At 41.0% G+C, this 18,447-nt stretch overlaps 1 long non-coding RNA gene across 1 annotated transcript; it reads right to left on the bottom strand.

The window, feature by feature from the left end:
* Nucleotides 1-1,221: 1,221 nt before the first annotated feature.
* Nucleotides 1,222-2,487, bottom strand: LOC125411188 (uncharacterized). The gene is made up of 2 exons (XR_007235269.3): nt 2,283-2,487; nt 1,222-1,554 (listed from the first exon to the last, which is right to left on the bottom strand). It is a non-coding gene; the product is annotated as an uncharacterized LOC125411188 (long non-coding RNA).
* Nucleotides 2,488-18,447: the final 15,960 nt, after the last annotated feature.

The following is an 18,447-nucleotide window of genomic DNA, read 5'->3' on the forward strand; positions in this document are numbered from 1 at the left end:
GAGTAAAAATGAAAATAAAATACACAGAAGTAAGCCAAGGAAGAAGTTCAGAGGCAAAAAGAAGATAAGATAACTTAAGTTCAGAAAAGCTGGCTAGAAACAAGCCAAGCTAAGGCTGACATTCATAAGAAAGAATAAGCCTCTGAGTGTAATTTATTTGGGAGCTGGGCAGGCCTCCCAAAGAGCAAAAGCATAACAAATAACAACATAGGTGCATTAGCAGACTATATCCTGACCATTGATTGAGCAACCAACCCTTGGAAGGTTCTTCCAATCACTCTTTCTTGGGAAGGTAGGACTTTTCTTCCCAGACAGATGTAAGACTCCCGACCCTCTGTGCTGTATCTCCTTGGTCCTATCCAAATACTTTGGCAACAAGATGCACCCTGAACCAGAACAGTTGGAATGCTTGACATTGAAATTGGGAAAGAGAAACTAAGCAACAGTCTGAACCCTTCCCTTCTTTCAAAGATTCATGGCAGCCATCGCAACAGGATTCCTGTAGTCTAAGAAATAGAGAGGGGTTCAGAAGTTCCTCTGAGTGATCGGGGAGGAACAGGGGATGTTCAGAGACTAGATCTCGTGTTTCTGGAGGCACCCCGAGCTCTGTCAACACCCTTTCTATCCTAACACCAGTTGAAACCTGTCATTAAAAAGAATTCCCCATCAGTTCTATTTTGCCAACCTCACCCACCTCAACTGACAGACTACATGACCTAAACCCAGACAACCTTCCTTCCCTGAAAGTAGTAGATGGGAGAATCCCATGACTAAAAGTAGGGATGCCATCCCAAACATGGTAACATCCTAAGCGGAAGGGTGCCCTGGTGACTATTTCGTTGAGGCAGGTACTTCTGTACAACCGCTGTGTGCCGTGCTTGTGACAGATGCGTCATACCTACAACATCTGGTTCTTCTAGGAGGTAAGTGAGAGACTGTAGCAGATGTGCCTGGGGCATGTGTGCCAACATCTACGACAGGGTTCATGGAATTGTGACATAAGAAGATGGACAGGGTTGTCTCAGTTTAAGGCCATCATGGCTACGGCGCTAGAATTTAGTCCCGAAACATACTCCTGGAGAAGGCCTCGGCCTGGCTCTCTTTATTCTACACCTCCGCCCCATCCCCACTTCCACCATGGCACTAGTTTTACTTTTAATTTCTCCCAGCTCAACTCTGAGCTCTATAATGACTTTAGCTGTTCAATATTTAATGAAGCAATTAATTAAATAACATTTATTATGCTGTAGGACAGTGGTTCTCATATTTTAGTATGTATCAGAATCACCAGGGGAGCTTGTTAAAACCTCCCAGCACCCACCAACCCAGTGCTTGTCTTCCAGTTAGTTTGATGTGGGAGCAGGAATTTCGCCTTTAATCCTCTTCTCTGTTGCATCTTGTCTCGGTGCTGGTTGGCTCTACTTCAGGAGATGAAACTCTGGGGTGGCGGTGAGGGTGCAAAGTTTATGCTGACAATAGGGCTCCGGGTTTATCAGCTGCCAACTCTGAGTTTGGAAGCAACTTTTGAAGGTCTCTATGACTCAGTTTCTTTATCTACAAAATGTAGATATAATAGTACATATCCAGGCAGAGGTGGCACACACCTTTAATACCAGCACGCGGGAGACAGAGGCAGGCGGATCTCTTAGAGTATGAGCTCGGCAACCTGGTCTACAGAGCTAATTCCAGAACAGTCATGGGGCACACAGAGAAACCCAGTCTCAACAATAAATAATAATAATAATAATAATAATAATAATAATAATAATAATACATAAGATATGGGGTTGTTGAGGACATTAAATGAAGTAATATAAATATCTCAGTCACCAGCTTGGGACCCTGGCAGAGTCTAGTTGCCTCCTGCTCTACCTGTTGAGAAGTTAAAGAGTAACTGGAGACCAAGGTCAGCCTATGTTACAATTCCTTGGAAAATTCCAAGAAAGGAAACATGCACGCCAACCCCTTCACACTGGGAATAGAGGGCTGGAGTCTCGTCTTAAAGCGTATGATATGTGAGTTGCAGCCAACCCGCCCTCAGCCACCACAGGGGACGAGAGGGGACTCTCGATCAGCTAAGATGATCTTGGTTGTAGGGAGACCCCTAAAAATACCTCTTTGGGGCAAGTGATGGCTTACTGTCCTGTGCCTGGATTTTCTTACACGTTGTCTAGGTAGTTGTCACCGCCTGCTGTTTTCAGTGGGCAGCTGCTTCCCCTGACCTTCCCCGGCCGGGGTGACCACCTTAAATCAAGAGCTTGCTGTAACACAGCTGAGCTTACCGATTTTAATGAGAAATCTGGTCCTGCTGGATTACTGTTCCTGGGCCACATCTTGTCAGCAATTCCTCAGGAAATTATTCAACCATCCCCAATTGCAAAGAAACAGATGGCATACCGGGGGGGGGGGGGGGGAGACACTTCCAAGTGTACGTGCTGGTAACAAGCAAATGCGAGGACACAAAGGCCAGCGCCAGCTCGGGGCCTAAAAGTACTTTTACCCCCCAGAAGAAATGGACGTGCGGGTGTTTTTGTTTTCCCTCCCTTTTGACCTTTGAACTTCCCCAGTCATGAGCTCGCATATGCAATGGAGAGACGGTTGGACATGTCAGGGGCGGTTAGTGGAGACACAGCTTGTTTTAATAACGCAGAGCAACACTGACCAAATGTTCTCACGGAAGATCAAATTTTGAAATTTGTATTAATGTCCCACTTTTTTTTCTCTAATGTCCCTTAACCAAAACTCTTGGATCACATTCTATTATGCCAACTGCCCATTAAGAAAACCTGAATTATTATAAAAATTATCACAGCACCTGAGAAAATAGCAGTATAACCCTCATGAATATTAAATCTTTTCATAATGATCAGTGTTATTACCATGAATACTAAATGTTATGAATTCATTGCAAATTCATAATGCTTAGTGTGAGAACTTGGCCTGTAACCAGAAAGTCTGAAATGCATTTGGCAAACATTAGGTTCGATTTTAGTTTTAAAACTAGGAAAAGGGAAATGGTTAGAAACTTTGACCCTCAGTTTAGGGGGCAAAAAGGGTTTTAGGGCTCTCGCAAAAAGAGAGGTTTCACATATTTGGTGTGTGTGTGTTGCAATATCTTTCCAGAGTTCCCCTTTCTGCTCGATTATTGCTTGATAGAAGGGAGTTGGAGGAATATTGGGAAAGCAATCGCCTCTTGGTCTGTGGCAGAATGCATCCAGAATTAACCTTGAGAAATGAGCCCTGCAGCTTACCAAGGGAGAGCTTCTGCTTCGAGAAGAAACTGTCAGGAAGGAACAGGAGGTGACATAAACAAAGCCTAGGTTCTTCCTCTCTCCCACCAAAGCCAGCACAAACAGTTCAGCCTTGATCCTGGAATTCGCTGCCACAAATAGGTCAGCAGAAGAGAGGATAACACAGAGCAGAGTCCGGGACACGTGTTTTTATAGTTACACGCCATCCGGGAAAAGGGGCCAGTGTCATTGGTTCTCCGGGCATTCTGAGTACAAAGGAATGGGCAGAGAGGCTCCGCCAAACACAGCAGAGCGCTGATCGCGTGGGAAGCTGTGTCTTCTGGGGCTTTCATGTGACAATCTGCTGGGTGAAAAGTCACAAACGAAGCCTGAGTGGTTTCAAGAGAGTCCCCTTCGTCGGGCACTGAGCGCTGAGGAGGTCTTCCGACTTATAACATGTTTTATTAAAGAAACCATGAGTCATGATTTTGAGTTTGCATCTGAACCCAAATCCAAAAGATGGTTTCTGTTTTACAAAAATACCTTTTAAAATCCATAGTTAGCCAAGAATCTAGCATCCTCTAGACCTATAAAGGCCGTCCTGCATGGACTTTCTAAGTGCTGTCGTTTTATTCCAACCAGCCCCTGCTGCATCTGAAGTTTCATTTAAAATTCCCTAGAAGATCTGTAAAAATTAGAAAGAGCTTTGATTGATGGACATGTTTAAGCATCTCGTAATTTCCTTAAGTTTTCTCACGGTCCTCGGTAATATTTCTTTCAAGCAATGGAGAACAGGGGGCAGATGCTGATTTTGCCTCTGGGAATTTCTGTGAAGTTCGAGGATGGCACTGAAACTGTGAAGCAGCAGGCTCTAGCCAAACAGAACATCCATCAGCACAAAGCAGGAAGGAGTGCCTGGAATCCATTCAAAACGTCCTTGGGGCAGAGTCCAAGAGCTGTTTCTTTCCCTCTGAATTTTAAATCTCATAAGTAATGCCTGATATTTCTGCAGTAATTTCTTAAATTATAGGATCATGGCGAAACAGCAGGACTCTCAAGAATTACTCGGCGAGCAACCCATGTAGGGGAAGGATTGGGTTCTTCGCAATAATTACTCTGTATTACAAACTATGAGTTCTCTCAGCACCCTCTGAAACGTTTTGGTCCCAAAGATACCCTCTCTCTTGGGAATTATAGCCTCTGAGTTTCAGGGTCCCAGGGTAGAATCTCAAACTAAAACTTCCAGAAAGTTCCCAGAGAATCATGAACAATGTTTTGTTTCTTTTTTTTTTTTTTTTTGAGGGGGTGATTTTTGTTTGTTTGTTTTAATGCTGTGATTACGTAGTTATCTGGGCCGATAGAGCATGCCAAGACATCCATGTGGAGAGGTCAAAGGGCAACCTTCAGGACTCAGTTCTCTCCTGCTATGTGGGTTCGTGGGATTGAAATCAGGTTGGTGTATATATATGTACGCACACATATATATGAATGATCAAAGGAGCAATGATGAAATGAAGGCCTTAAAAAAGAAACCATTCTCTGTTGAGGTCCAATGCCAAAGAGAGGGAAGACAGAAGCTAGTGTGTTAATGGGGAGACAGTCTCAGGCATCGTGGCCCAAAGAACACGGGGCAAAGCTTGGCTTTGTCCAAGAAGACTCAGGCCTGGATGGGCATTATAGATAAGATCATAAGAGCCTTCATAAAGTTCAAGAAAAAATCAAGAATTGCTGACGCAGACCTGCAGTATGCTGCCCAGGTCAGCATGCAAAGACCTCCATATTATCAAGAATGTACAAGCAGGGAAACTAGGCGTGAGAAATCTAGACAGACCTTCGGAGAGACGGGGAAGGGAGGACATCTCAGCAGTGAAGCCACAATGGGCACTGACAACTAAAACTTACTGCTTTTCAGATTTTAAAAGATGATATGGCTCCTTTTTTGTTTTACCAGAGCTGATGGTGAGTAATTACTCCCTGTTCCTGCTCTGCTGAAAGGACATAGTTGGTAACTATAATGCATTATGCTGATGGACAGGTTTCAGACAGTCGTATTTGGTGTTTTGATGGAGAATTACCCTCAGTCATCATGAGCACTTCAGTGTTCTGTCTCGGATATGCAGTATGGGGTCTGACTGAAGACGAACTAATGGTGACAGGATATTTTTAAGGATGCTTTCAGGGGTTCCATCATAGAAACAGAATTATACTCGTCCCTTACCTTCCTTTGTCAAATAAAATAAGGAGTCTCCCACTGGCTTCATATTACTCTTGACTGGGGATTCTAGGTGAGAAGGGAGAGAAGGATTGACTCTGAAACTGAGTTGGTCTGATTTGAACAATCACATCATCATTAAAGAAATATAGATAAGAGGCAGGAGAATCTCTGTGAGTTCGAGGCCAGCCTGGTCTACAGAGAAAATTCCAGGACAGTCTCTAAAGCTACACAGAGAAACACTGTCTCGAAGAAAAGGAAAGGAAGGAAAGAAGGAAGGAAGGAAGGAAGGAAAGAGGGAATGAAGGAAGGAAAGAGAAGAAAGAAAGGAAGAAGAAAGAAAGAAAGAAAGAAAGAAAGAAAGAAAGAAAGAAAGAAAGAAAGAAAGAAAGAAAGAACAATTCTAGAGTCTGACTTCTTTGGACACCCATGTTCTCTGTTACATACAATTTTTCAGAGAATCTAAATACAAACATTATCTAGATGTAGTTGTCATTGCTTCCAGAAAGGGTAGCTGGGGACCACATGACCAAACCTGGGTATGAACAAACATCATGTGAAAACCGTGCCCATCAGTTCTAACACCTGGGAGGAGATGGCACTGATAGAGCAGATTATTTTTCTGAGCACTTACTTCCTTGTTTTTAAAATTCAATCCTTTTATTCCTATTGTTTACACTGGTAAGATATCCTCCCACAGTTTAAAAATGACACGGTGAGTAAGACCTATATAAAACTTCTCTGCGTAATTGAGGTGTCATGGGAACAGCTGTTTGACGAACCTGTTTGCATTCTATGAGCCTTCGTCTTACACAGGCAATTAAATGTTGTTCTCTCTAGATTTTGATCATTTTTACTTATTAAGTGATACATCTGCCAGAATGAGATTATTAGCTGGATACAAATGAACTCTATGAATAAATAAATATGTAGCAATAATATATTATTAACATCATTAAAATATGAAAGAAAGACATGTTTTATATCAGATTCTTAATGACAAAAAAATAAAAATAAACCTGGTCCAGTGCTGGCATGACACAGACTTTCAGAAAATAAAATAGTAGAGTAGTAATGCTGGAAAATGCCCGTTTGGGGCATGAACTGCCTTTGTAAATGGAAATACCTTACATTCTGGAAGAAACAATTTTGCTTTAACATGGTGGCCTTCAGCTGCTTCAGAGATGCCTGAGCAGATAGATACATGCACATTATTGAAAAACTGCTCAAAATAGCTAAGAAATGGAACCAGCCTAGAGGCATACCAACAGATGAACACATGAAGAAAATATGGTAAAGATACACAAGGGAATTTTTTTATTCAACCATAAAGAAAAAGGAAATAGTGACTCTTTTAGGAAAATGAATGGAACTGAAAAATATATTAAGCAAAGGATTTGAAAGACAAATGTCACATGTTTTGGAGCATAGGTTTATTTGAGTAGGATCGGTACAGATTAAAAAAAAAGGGGGAGGGGGAAGAGAGCTTGCTGCTCTTACAAGGGGCCCAAGTTCCATTTCCGTATGTCTGGTATTCTATCTACAACCTCCTGTGTCTCCAACTGCAGGGAATCTAGTGCCCTCTTCTGGTAACTACTGGTACCTGCACTCATATGTGCAAGTACACACACACACACACACACACACACACACATTAAAAAAAATAAATCTTTTTAAAAAGTATTTTTTAAAATATTAGAAACATTTTAGAAAAAGAAGAGGGACCATGAGAGGCATGAAAGATCTTTTGTTGTTGATTTTGTGTTTTGTTTGTTTGTTTGTTTGTTTTTTGAGACAGAGTTTCTCTGTGTTACAACTCTGGCTGACCTAGAACTCACTCTGTAGACCAGATTGGACTTGAACTCATAGAGATCTGACTCTTCTGTCTCCTGAGTGCTGGGATTGAAGATGTATGCCACCACCGCCTGATGTGAAGGCTATCTTAAGGAAAGAAGCATGGGAAAATTTAAAAAGGCAACAGAATGTGCAAACATAAAGGAAGGAGGGAGCAGACCATAAATAGTTTTGTCTATCTTTCAATAGTTTTGTCTATCTTTCAAAAATTACATTAATTTTTTTTCTACTTTGTCTAAGATATCTCAATCCAAAAGTAATAGAAGGATGCTCCTGTCTATTCTCCTGTCAAGATTTGCTCTTGTTAAATAAGTCATTTTGAGACCATATTTATAGAAACAAATATGGGAGTAAACATATCAAAAGATCTGCATTAGAATTTGAGCAGTGGAATTGGGATAATTTCATTATGTTCATCTATTATGGAATGTCTCAAATTTTCTTCAATGTTATTTCTTAACTTAAATTTGTCCATTTTTTTTTAGTCTGAAATGCCAGTAGTATTGGATGTAGTATGTAGAATATCAGTAGTCAGTCAATTTCTACATCCAAGTCTTTTGTCTTAATTTATCCTGCCATGAATTTTTGAGAGGATTATTGTCAACTTTGCATAAGCCTGGGCCATACCCTATCTAGTCATTGACAATTTCCACAGATCTGTACCCAAGTGGAATTCATTCAAAGGTTTGACGGAACCAAATCAGTTGATCTGCACTAATGGTTTTCAAACCGTCAGTTTTGACCCCTTTGGGGGTTGAACAACCCTTTCACAGAGATCATCAGTTTATAAGACCATTAGAAAAACACAGATATTTGCATTGTGATTCATAACAGTAGCAAAATTGCAGTTATGAAGCAGCAACAAAAATAATTTTATGGGAAACACAGCTTGCTCCAATACTTAGGGGCTCTAAAGAGAACCTTCGTCCAACAACAGATGGAAACAGAGGCAGAGACCCACATCAGAGCACTGGACTGAGCTCCCAAGGTCCAGTTGAAGAGTAGAAGGAGTGAGAATATGAGCAAAAAGGTCAAGACCATGAAGGGTTCATCCACTGAAACAGTTTACCTGAGCTAATGGGAGCTCACCAACTCTAGATGGACTGGGAAGGAACAAGCATAGGACAAAACTAGTTCCTCTGAATGGAGTTGACAGTTGTATGACTGGGGCAGACTGAGGGGCCACTGGCAGTGGCACTGGAATTTATCTCTACTGCATGTACAGGCTTTTTGGGATCCTATTCTCTTTGGATGTATACCTTGCTCAGTCTAGATATAGTAGGTAGAGCCTTGGAGCCTCCACAAAGCAATGTGCCTTACCTTCTCTTAGGATTAGATGGGGGTGGGGAGAGGGTGTGTGGAGGGAATGGGAGGAAGGAAGAGAGTGGGAATTTGGATTGGTATTTTTTTTAATCTAATAAATTTTAAAAAAGGAAAAGATAAGAAAAGAATTCTATGGTTGGGATCACCACAACATGAGGAACTGTGTTAAAGGGTCACAGCATTGGGAAGATTGGGAATTGCTGATCTAGACAGAGACAATGGGATTATTCCATAACTAAAGGATTCTACAATGAAAATGCTCAATGTTTGTGCTAGGAACCAAATGCAGGTCCTCTGTAAGAGCAGTATGTGCTCTTAATCACTGAGCCATCTCTCTATCCCCCAAAGTATCACTTTTTAACTGAAGTTAATAGCTTAACCATTACAAGATGATGTTGGTACCTGGGAAGCCAGGCATTTCTTCTGTCTCAGTAGCACGTCTATGGCGAAGGATACAAACTACAAAAGAAAACTCAAGCACTTTCTTGCTTTTCCAGAAAGCTTTGCTTTTCCTCATTTAAAAACAAAAAAAAATAGGTTTTGCAAAAACATCTTTGGATTCTTCTGTAGAGAGAGTTATCGTGATGATATCATTGTCCCAACTAGCAAGTGTCAACTCCAGGACTAAGGTTCTGATGAAATTCTAAGCTGCATGTTGCAATGGGTACACCTTGGATGGTGAAGTCCCGGCTCACTAAGCTCACTACATGTGATCTGTTTTTTGCTTTTATTATTATTATTCTGATCCTGGGAAGCTGTGTTTCCAAAGCAGTGTATCATACATCTTCCCTCTTCACCCTGGGCGGGGTGAGTTCCTGTCCTGAGCACCTGGCAACACTAGATCACTCTGAAATGTGTCTCAGAAAAACCAAGGTGAACAAACAGACCTAGAGGAGAACCTTGGGGTCTTAAAGCTCTGAGGTGTTGGCATCTGCACAGCCACAGAAGGAATTCTGACCATCAGAGTAAACATGATTTGTTGGTTTCCCCAGTCCTAGCTCCCCCGGCTCCCTTCTCTGCTTCGCCGAGGATCTTTCTCAATGCATGCCTTGACATGTGTGCATGTTTCCTCACCCTAAAAGCCAAAGACTTTCTTTGTAAGTTAAAAAAATAAAAAGAGGAACTGGAGAGATGACACCATGGTTAAGAACACTGGGTGTTCTCCCAGAGGACCTGGATTCAATTCCCAGAACCAACACTGTAGCTCACAACCATCCTTAACTCCAATTCCAGGGGATCGAATGCGTTCTTCTGATTTCCATGGGCTCTGCATAAATGTGGTAGAACGACACACATACAAGTAAAACATTCCTACACATAAAATAAAATTTTTAAAAAATACACTGGATCTTTTGGCTGGGCTTTGTGGTGCACACTTTTAATCCCAGCACTAAGAAGACAGAGGTGAATCTCTGTGAGTTCAAGGCCTACATAGCGAGTTCTAGGACGGTCGGAGATAAGGAAAGAGACTCTGTCTCAAAACACCATACTCACATACACACACACACACACACACACACACACACACTAATGTGGGTAATTTTCTTTCTCTTTTAATTCAGGAAAACTTTAGAAACCATTTGCATATTTTCTAGGCATCTTTTTGCTAGCAAACAAGCGGGATTTGAGGGAGAATGACTTTGTTCTTAAAATCAGAGTGAAATTCTCCAGCTTGCCACTTGAGGGCAGCTGTAACAGAGTTAGCTTCAGACTAATGAAAAACACCCCTCTCGCTCTGGATACAGGCCTGTGTGTGGTAAAAGAAAAAGACATCAACAATGCCAGTGGCTGGCCGCTAGGGCGGCACTGGCCTCTGCAGAATTTGGAATAGCAAATTCCAATTGCAATGGTAGCCTTGTAACTGAAGTCAGTATTACCCATCCTTAAGAAGGTGGCTCTCATTTTTCATACACTGACAGTCGTGGTGGCAATAGGGCGGAGGACATGTGTGCATCCAATTCTTCATTTTCTGAGTCTCAACTGGACAGAAGAGAAGTTGAGCGAGACAAATCAGCCATGCACTACCACCTTTCACTGGGAATGTCAGTAGCATCCTTTAGAGGAGACTAGATTTAAGTTTTCCTTTGAAAGCCACTGCACACAGATCTGGAAGATTCAGACCTCATCGTTCTGCCAGACTGGCTGCCAGTCACCAAGCTGCCTTGGTTGCCACACCAAACTCAGGGTCTGCTCATGGCACCTTGACTGAAATCTGCAGACCCTCCGAGTTGATCAATCACAGGCGTAATTGCTGGCTATTTGTTTTCATTTTCAGCAAACTCTGAGAAATAGAGTCTTCAGAAGATAAAAAGAAAATAAACTCAAAGGTGACCTTTGTGGCCTCTGCCAGAAATGACCTGGCCGGGGATGGTCTAACCTCAGTTCTGCTGAACCCCCAACTCAGTGCTCTAGCCTCACTCAAAGGGAGCCCCGAGGAAGAAGTTTCCATTCTTCAGAAGGGCCCTCTAGGACTGAGCGTGAAGTATTGGTGTATGAAGTCTTTCTGTATTTGTGTTGCTTTTATTGGTTATTAAAGAAACTGCCTTGGCTTAGTTGATAGGGTGGAACTTACATAGGTGGGGATGTAGTGAGGGGCTGCAGGCAGGCCTGCTTTTCATCCTGCCCGGCTCCCGCACAGCTAGCTTAGCCCCAGAAATAATAACACACAAGTTATATTCATTTAAACACTGCCTGGCCCATTATCTCTAGAGAGTTAGTTACTGACTAACTCTCATATCTTGATATTAACCCATTTCTAATAATCTCATGGTAGCACCATGAGGTAATTGCTTACCGGGAAAGATTCAGCATGTCTGACCTGGTGGCTGGCTCCATGGCATCTGCCTCATAGCCCTCTTCCCAGCATTCTATTCTGTTTACTCCGCCTACCTAATTTTCTGTCCTATCAAGGGGCCAAGGCAGTCTCTTTATTGACCAATGAAAATAACACAATAGACAGATAACCCTCCTCCATCATGGGGAGACAGAACAGGATGCTGGAAAGAAGCAAACAGAGAGCCGCCATGGAGCTGCCAGAGTCAGACATGCTGAATCTTTCCCGGTAAGCCACAACCTCATGGTAACATACAGATTATTAGAAATTGGTTAAATCAAGATGTGAGAGTTAGCCAATAGGAAGCTAGAGGTAATGGGCTAGGCAGTAATTTAATTAATACAATCTCTGTGTGGTTATTTCAGGGGTTAAGCTAGCCGGGCGGTGGGACACAGCCCGTTCCTCTTACAACAAAGTATCATTCCGTATGTCAATACCAAGTCTTAATTTGGGCTTACAGACTTTTAGAGAGAAAATTTTAAAACCAATAGTAATGGAACAAAACAGCGGAAGATGTATAAACCAATAGAAGGGACTGAGAACCACAACGACTGGCCTGCTCTTGCCCCATCCTCATTTGTTCTCATTGTGTTATCTCTCTGCGCTGTCTCCCTTTCTTTCAGTTCTGACACCCAGCCTCTCCTCTCTTCTCTTGCCTCCCACTCCTGGGAGCTCACAGGGAGACTCGGGCACCTTCTATAGGAATTACAATAAACTCTTCCAACTCCCAAATGTGTAGGTGTATGCTCCAAATTTCCTTTGGCCCAGAATGATACATCACAGCATTCTTGGTTTGCCCACACTTGCTGCCCTTCAGCAATCACCCCCCCAATTAAATTCTTATCCCAGCTAATTATTCTTAATTCGTTATGGTAACACCCAAACAATGGGTCTCCTTTTGATGTTTTCGTGGGTGTGTCATTACACTTTTTTCTAATCTATCCCCTTTCTTATTGCCCTCCCCAACGCCCACCTGCATCTGGTTCCCTTCCTTCCCATAGATGCTTTTACATAACTAAATTCTTTTCTACATATCAAGATCCCTTCTAGCTTCTCATTCTTTGGAGACCAGTCTTAGTTTCTTATTTACTGTTATCTTCCATAACACATACTAAACTGTAAGGATCAGTGGTATACACATGCATCAATGTTAATGCCTCTACATTTAGCTAAATATATGCTTTCTATAAATAGTACTAGTAATCCAGCATTATATTTATGTGTTGTCCTAGAAGCACGTCAATATCCATGAGTATAATTTAAAAATTAGCAAGAATCAAAACGGAGGTTTTTCTTTTTCTGAGCTGTCAGTCACTTGTTTTCTTTGGATACTAATGTCCAGTGTCCCTGAAGACCCATCGTGGGACCAAGAATGTTGAGGAATGTGATCACATGCCCACAGCGCAGAAACAGAGAGGTGAATGCCGGTGCGCAGCTCACTTTCTCCTTCCCACTTAACCTGAAACCCCAGCCTGTGAAACCCACAATCAGCCTGGGTTGCCTTGTTCCAATTCGCCTAATGTAAATCATCCCCGAAGCTTGTCTCTCGTGTGATTGACCTCTCAATCAATATCAACCAGCACCAATAATAACAAATTTTGCACTGTGCAGAGAGTACACAGAAACAGGTACACTGGCAACAAAGTTACTATAACACCATTTGAGGCCCTGGATCAAGCCATATCAAAAGTCCATACAAAACACTTCAGTTACATGAACTGGTATATTTCATTTTTATCACAAAGCTCATCTGGATGGTTGTCCTCTGTTTGCAGAAGCTGACCTGATGGTGAGGAGACGTATCACTGAGGACCAGCAGCTGTGTGATTCAGCTGCGGTCATGCAATCGGTCCTTCCCGTCAGGCTCCACCCACAGTCAATGCCTTGTTCTACATCATTGGTCTGGAAGTTAGCTGATGAAGGGATTGAGGAACCATGTGTGTTTTCCTCTCCTCCCCTCCCCATATAATTGTTCCCCGTGACAGGAAGTTATGAAACATCAGCATCCTTTGACAAAATTCAAAACGCTCAGAAAATAACTTCAAGAGTAAATCTGTTAGCAGATTTTAAACATCTATTATTGCCTCAAATTTATTTGCTGAGCTTAACTATGCCTGTCAAATTCTGAGGATGTTAACTGTTTTACTTATCCACAGAATGGATGAATGTCATCCTCTATGATCTTCTCTGCAGCATTTGTTTCCCCACAGTAACACCTGCCTTCGTCTTTCCTCAAAGAGCCAAGTAGGTCACTCTGTCATGTGACAAGGTCAGGGACCTACTCAAGCAGAGGAGAGTTTTATAAATGCCATACACTGGAACCAAGAAGTGGAGCCCATCCAGCCCCGCTAACGCACCCTGAGTTGGCAGCCCAGCAGCAGATGGTTCTGGAAACACAGACAGCTTTGGTGCTGGGGTTCCAGATCTCTGTTCTAGGCAGAAAGCTGTCCTCAGTGATTTCAGAATGCCTGCTCATTAACAGTCCAAAATGTTGGCAATGATGCAAAAGAAACACAAACCTGGAGGCTGATGGAAAATATGGACCACACCGTAGCTGACAGGAGAGCTGTCTCTTGGGTCAAATGTTGTCATCATGCTTGTAAATCAAAATGCATGTGTGAGACTGAGCAGTTTCTCAATTTCAGGGATTGTTTTTTTTGTTTGTTATTTGTCCATCATACACATATACATAAATACACATTTACATGTCCACCCATAGACATGCATACACGTACTTAAATATAACTACATAATCATACATTCACACATACATGTGTACATACACTTGCATGCATACACACACACATCCAAGGTTCTTGTTTTCTGGATTCAGTATTTGCATATTTACCTGTGTGTGACATTGTTGCCCTTCCATCAATACCCCAGGGACTTTCATAAGCACGAGAAGAGTGGCTCTCTCACAGTGCTCCCACCCGAGAGCAGCGAGACTGGAGATTCAGCCTTCTGGTCAGCTGCTACAGCGAGCAGGAATCCTTGCTGTCCCCTGGGCAGTGCTTTTTACACCTTTCTTATTTGAGATAGTCATTTGCAAACTTAAAACATCTCCCACCTGGGGCTGGAGAGATGGCTCAACAGTTGAAATCTTCTTGCAGAGGACTCAAGGTTCAGTTCCCAGCACCCATGTAGGTGGCTCACAATCACCTGTAACCACAGCTGCAGGGGATCCAACACCCTGTTCTGGCCTCCACAGGCGCTTACATATGTGTAAACACACACACACATATATATATACATAAATGAAAATAAAATAGTATAATAAAGTATTCTGCAATATTTTATCATGCAAAGGCTGGATGTGTTTTATAGAAAAAAATTACTTGTACTAGAGATACTGCTTTAAGATCTGGGTTATGTTAAAGATTCACAGTATATATTAAATTAATTAATATATAAAGCAAGCTTCCAGAGTGATTATAAGACAGACATAATCAAGTCAAAAGCTCAAAGAGGCCCAGCCCTGAATTTTTCTAGGAATGATAATTCCACATTTGCCCGTGTGGATTCTCGGTACAGAGTGCAATTAGCGGGAGTAATGAGGCCTGAGTGCAGAAACACACACAGTCTGTGCATGTTTATGGTATAGTCACATATTGCCTGGCTTTCTACTTATTTGCTTATTTTAATGAACAAATACAAATTGCATGTGTTTATCGTGTTTGTTTTCAATGCATAATCACAAAATAGTTAAAATGAGCAAACGGAGATCTACATCATCGCTCAGCGCTTTTCAAGAGATGAGAGCATTCAAAGATTTTCTCTGTTACCAATTTTTTTTAAATGAAATACACAAACCAGTGAAACGGCCCAGTAAGTAAGTTGCTTGCCCCCAAGGCTGACAATGTATGTTCAATCCTTACAGCCCACATGGTTGAAGGAAAGAACCAACTCCAGCATGTTGTCTTCTGAACTCCATACTGGCACAGCGACACGCGTGTGACCCCATACATATACACACATACACTCTCATAAAACTTAACCTAATGCGGTTCATCACTGATAACTATAATCACCATGCATGCATAGACTTGTACATTGTAATTGACATTCCACACGATGGGTCTCATTTCAAAATCCACCCTTTTTTTTTTTTTCAGAGAAAAGGCCATGTTATCCTTCCTACAGTCAAAAAGAAGCTCCCAAACTAGATAGGTGAACAGAAACTTCATCACTTCCGTAACTGATTCACAGGCTCAAGCTCTTTACAATGAACATAGGAAATTTGTTTCTATGTAATACAGTAGCCTTAAATGCTGGGGACTTGGGACAGGATACAAGAACCAAGAAGAAAATTTGAATCATATATTAGGGTTAAACAAGGCCCAAGAGAACCCTTCTGTGACTTTTTACAGAGATTAACTAAAGCTGTACAATAGGAGTAATGGATCCAGAAGCTAAATAAGTACGTATTGAATCTCTGGATTTTGAAAATGCCAACTTAGCATGTGAAAAGATACTTGGGCCCTTAAAGGTTAGATCAGCACCAATGGGTGAATGGATCCTGTATACAATGAACATTGAGACATTTGACCATAATACTGAGGCTTGGGTAGGAGAAGCAAATTCCAAAGACATGAAAAGACATCAAAATGCCAAAAGTTTTGATTGTAGTAGAATAGGATATCTGGGAAGGGGTTGTAGACAATGCATTCTTAGAAATAATGTCTCCTTCAAGAATGACAAAAATAGAAGGCCTTAATCTTCTGCATTATGTAGAAAATGTGGCAAAGGCAAACATTGAACCATCAAATATAGATCAACAAAAGACAAACAAGCAACCTGTTACCATTTGGAAACTCCTTGAGGGACCTCTCATAGGCTCCCAGTTCAAACATGATCCAATCATTCCCAATCACTGTGGAGGACATGTATCCCAGGAAAATTAAAACATCCAGTGCCTCTTGTTAAAAAAAAAAAAAGTTCTGGATGATGGAATAAACATGGAGGATGAATCAAAAATTTCAATAGGAAGCATATATTTTGGCAGACTTCTATAAGTGAACAAAGACCAAAGCTGAGAGTATGAATGAATAACATTGTAACTAAAGTATTACTGGACATTGGTGTAGATGGGACTATTATTACTCCAGAACCTTAGTATCCAAATTGACCTCTTCTAGAGGCATATGTTCAATTCTTCGGAATTGGAAACCTATCTAAAGTAAAAGAAAGCACAATATGAGTTGAATGCATAGGACCAGAAGGATAGACTGAGAGGAAGACTGAGGCCATATGTGGCTAATATAGCAATAAATCTGTGGGGTCATGGTCTGCTGCAGCAATAAAATACCCAAATTACTATTCCTGATGTCCTAGAAATGGAACATAAACCAACTCATGTTTCTGGGAAGGCTATTATAAGGTACTATAAAAAAACAGTCACTAGCCATTCAGACTGTACCAAAACACAAAACAACTAGAGAACCTTCAGAGGTACAAATGGCCCTAACTTTAAAATGGTTAACTGGGGAACCAATATGAATTAAACAATGATCTTTAACAGAAGAGACACTGCAGGCTTTAGAACAGTTGGTGCAGGAGCAACTAGATGATCACCACATTGAAGAATCAGCCAGCCCTCTGAATTCTCCTGTGTTTGTTCTTAAAAAGAAATATGGAAAATGGAGAAAGGTGACAGATCTAAGAGCTGTCAATAAAGTAATTCAGCCTAAGAGCCCTCTACAATCTGTAATTCCTTTGTCTTCCCTATTATCTAAAGGATGGCCTCTTATAGTTATTGATTTAAAAGATTGTTTCTTCACTATGCCTTTGCAAGAAAGGGACAAAAAAAAAATCTTTGCCTTCACAGTGCCTAATTATAGTAATTCTCAGCCTACTAGGAGATACCAATGGACCATCCTCTCAAAGGGAGTGCTCAATAGCCCCACCCTGTGCTAATATTTTGTAAGTCAGCCATTGGAAATAATACATAAACAACTTCCTAAATCTATAATTTGCCATTACATGGGTGACATTTTGCTATCTGATTCAAATGTAGACTCTTTAGAAAGAATGTTTGAAGAAATTAAGAGAGTTTTACTTAAATGGGGATTACAAATGCTCCTGAAAAAAAACACAGAGAGGAGATTCTGTTAATTACCTAGGTTATAGAATAGGTTTACAGAAAATTAGAACACAAAAGGTGCACATTGGGAGAGACTGATTGCAGACTCTTAATAACTTTCAAAGATTGTTAGGAGACATTTTCAGTCTACAACCAGCTGTTGAAACAACACCTGATCTAATAGTTCATTTAAACAAAACCTTAAATGGTAACAAATACTTAAAAAGTCCCAGAGAACAGATGAAGTGGAAAAGGAATTGATTATCATTGAAAAAAATCACAGGAGGCACATGTGGATAGGATGAATCCAAATCTTAATTGTATTCTAGTCATATTGCCTTCTAGAATTTCCCCTACATGAATTTTAATGCAAAGAGAAGATATTATCTTAGAATGGATCTTTTTACCACATAAACTGAGTAAAATATTAAAAACTTATGTGGAAAAAGTCTCTGAATTAATTATAAAAGGAAAATTGAGACCTCATCAACTATCAGATATAGACCCAGCAGAGATTATAGTGCCTTTTACTGCTGATGAAATTTTAAAAATTATGGGAAGACAATGAACCTTGGCAAAGAGCTTGTACTATTTCTTATGGAGAGATTAATATCAATTATATTAAAAGTGATAAAATTAACTTTATAAAGAGAACTACTTGGATCCTTCCCCACATTGTACAGGACACACCAATAACTGGAGCCTGTACATTCTATGCTGATGTAAATAAATCAGGAAAGACAGGTTACAAATCAGAAGATTTAAGTAAGTTGGAACAAAGTCCTTATGATTCTGTCCAAAATGCAGAATTATATGCTATTCTTGTGGTACTATTGGATTTTAAATAACCTATTAATATAGTTACTGATTTGCAACATGCAGAAAGAGCTGTCTTGCATATTGAAACTGCTGA

Source organism: Myodes glareolus, chromosome 18 (assembly GCF_982192425.1).
Source record: "Myodes glareolus chromosome 18, mMyoGla1.1, whole genome shotgun sequence".
Taxonomy (NCBI): domain Eukaryota; kingdom Metazoa; phylum Chordata; class Mammalia; order Rodentia; family Cricetidae; genus Myodes; species Myodes glareolus.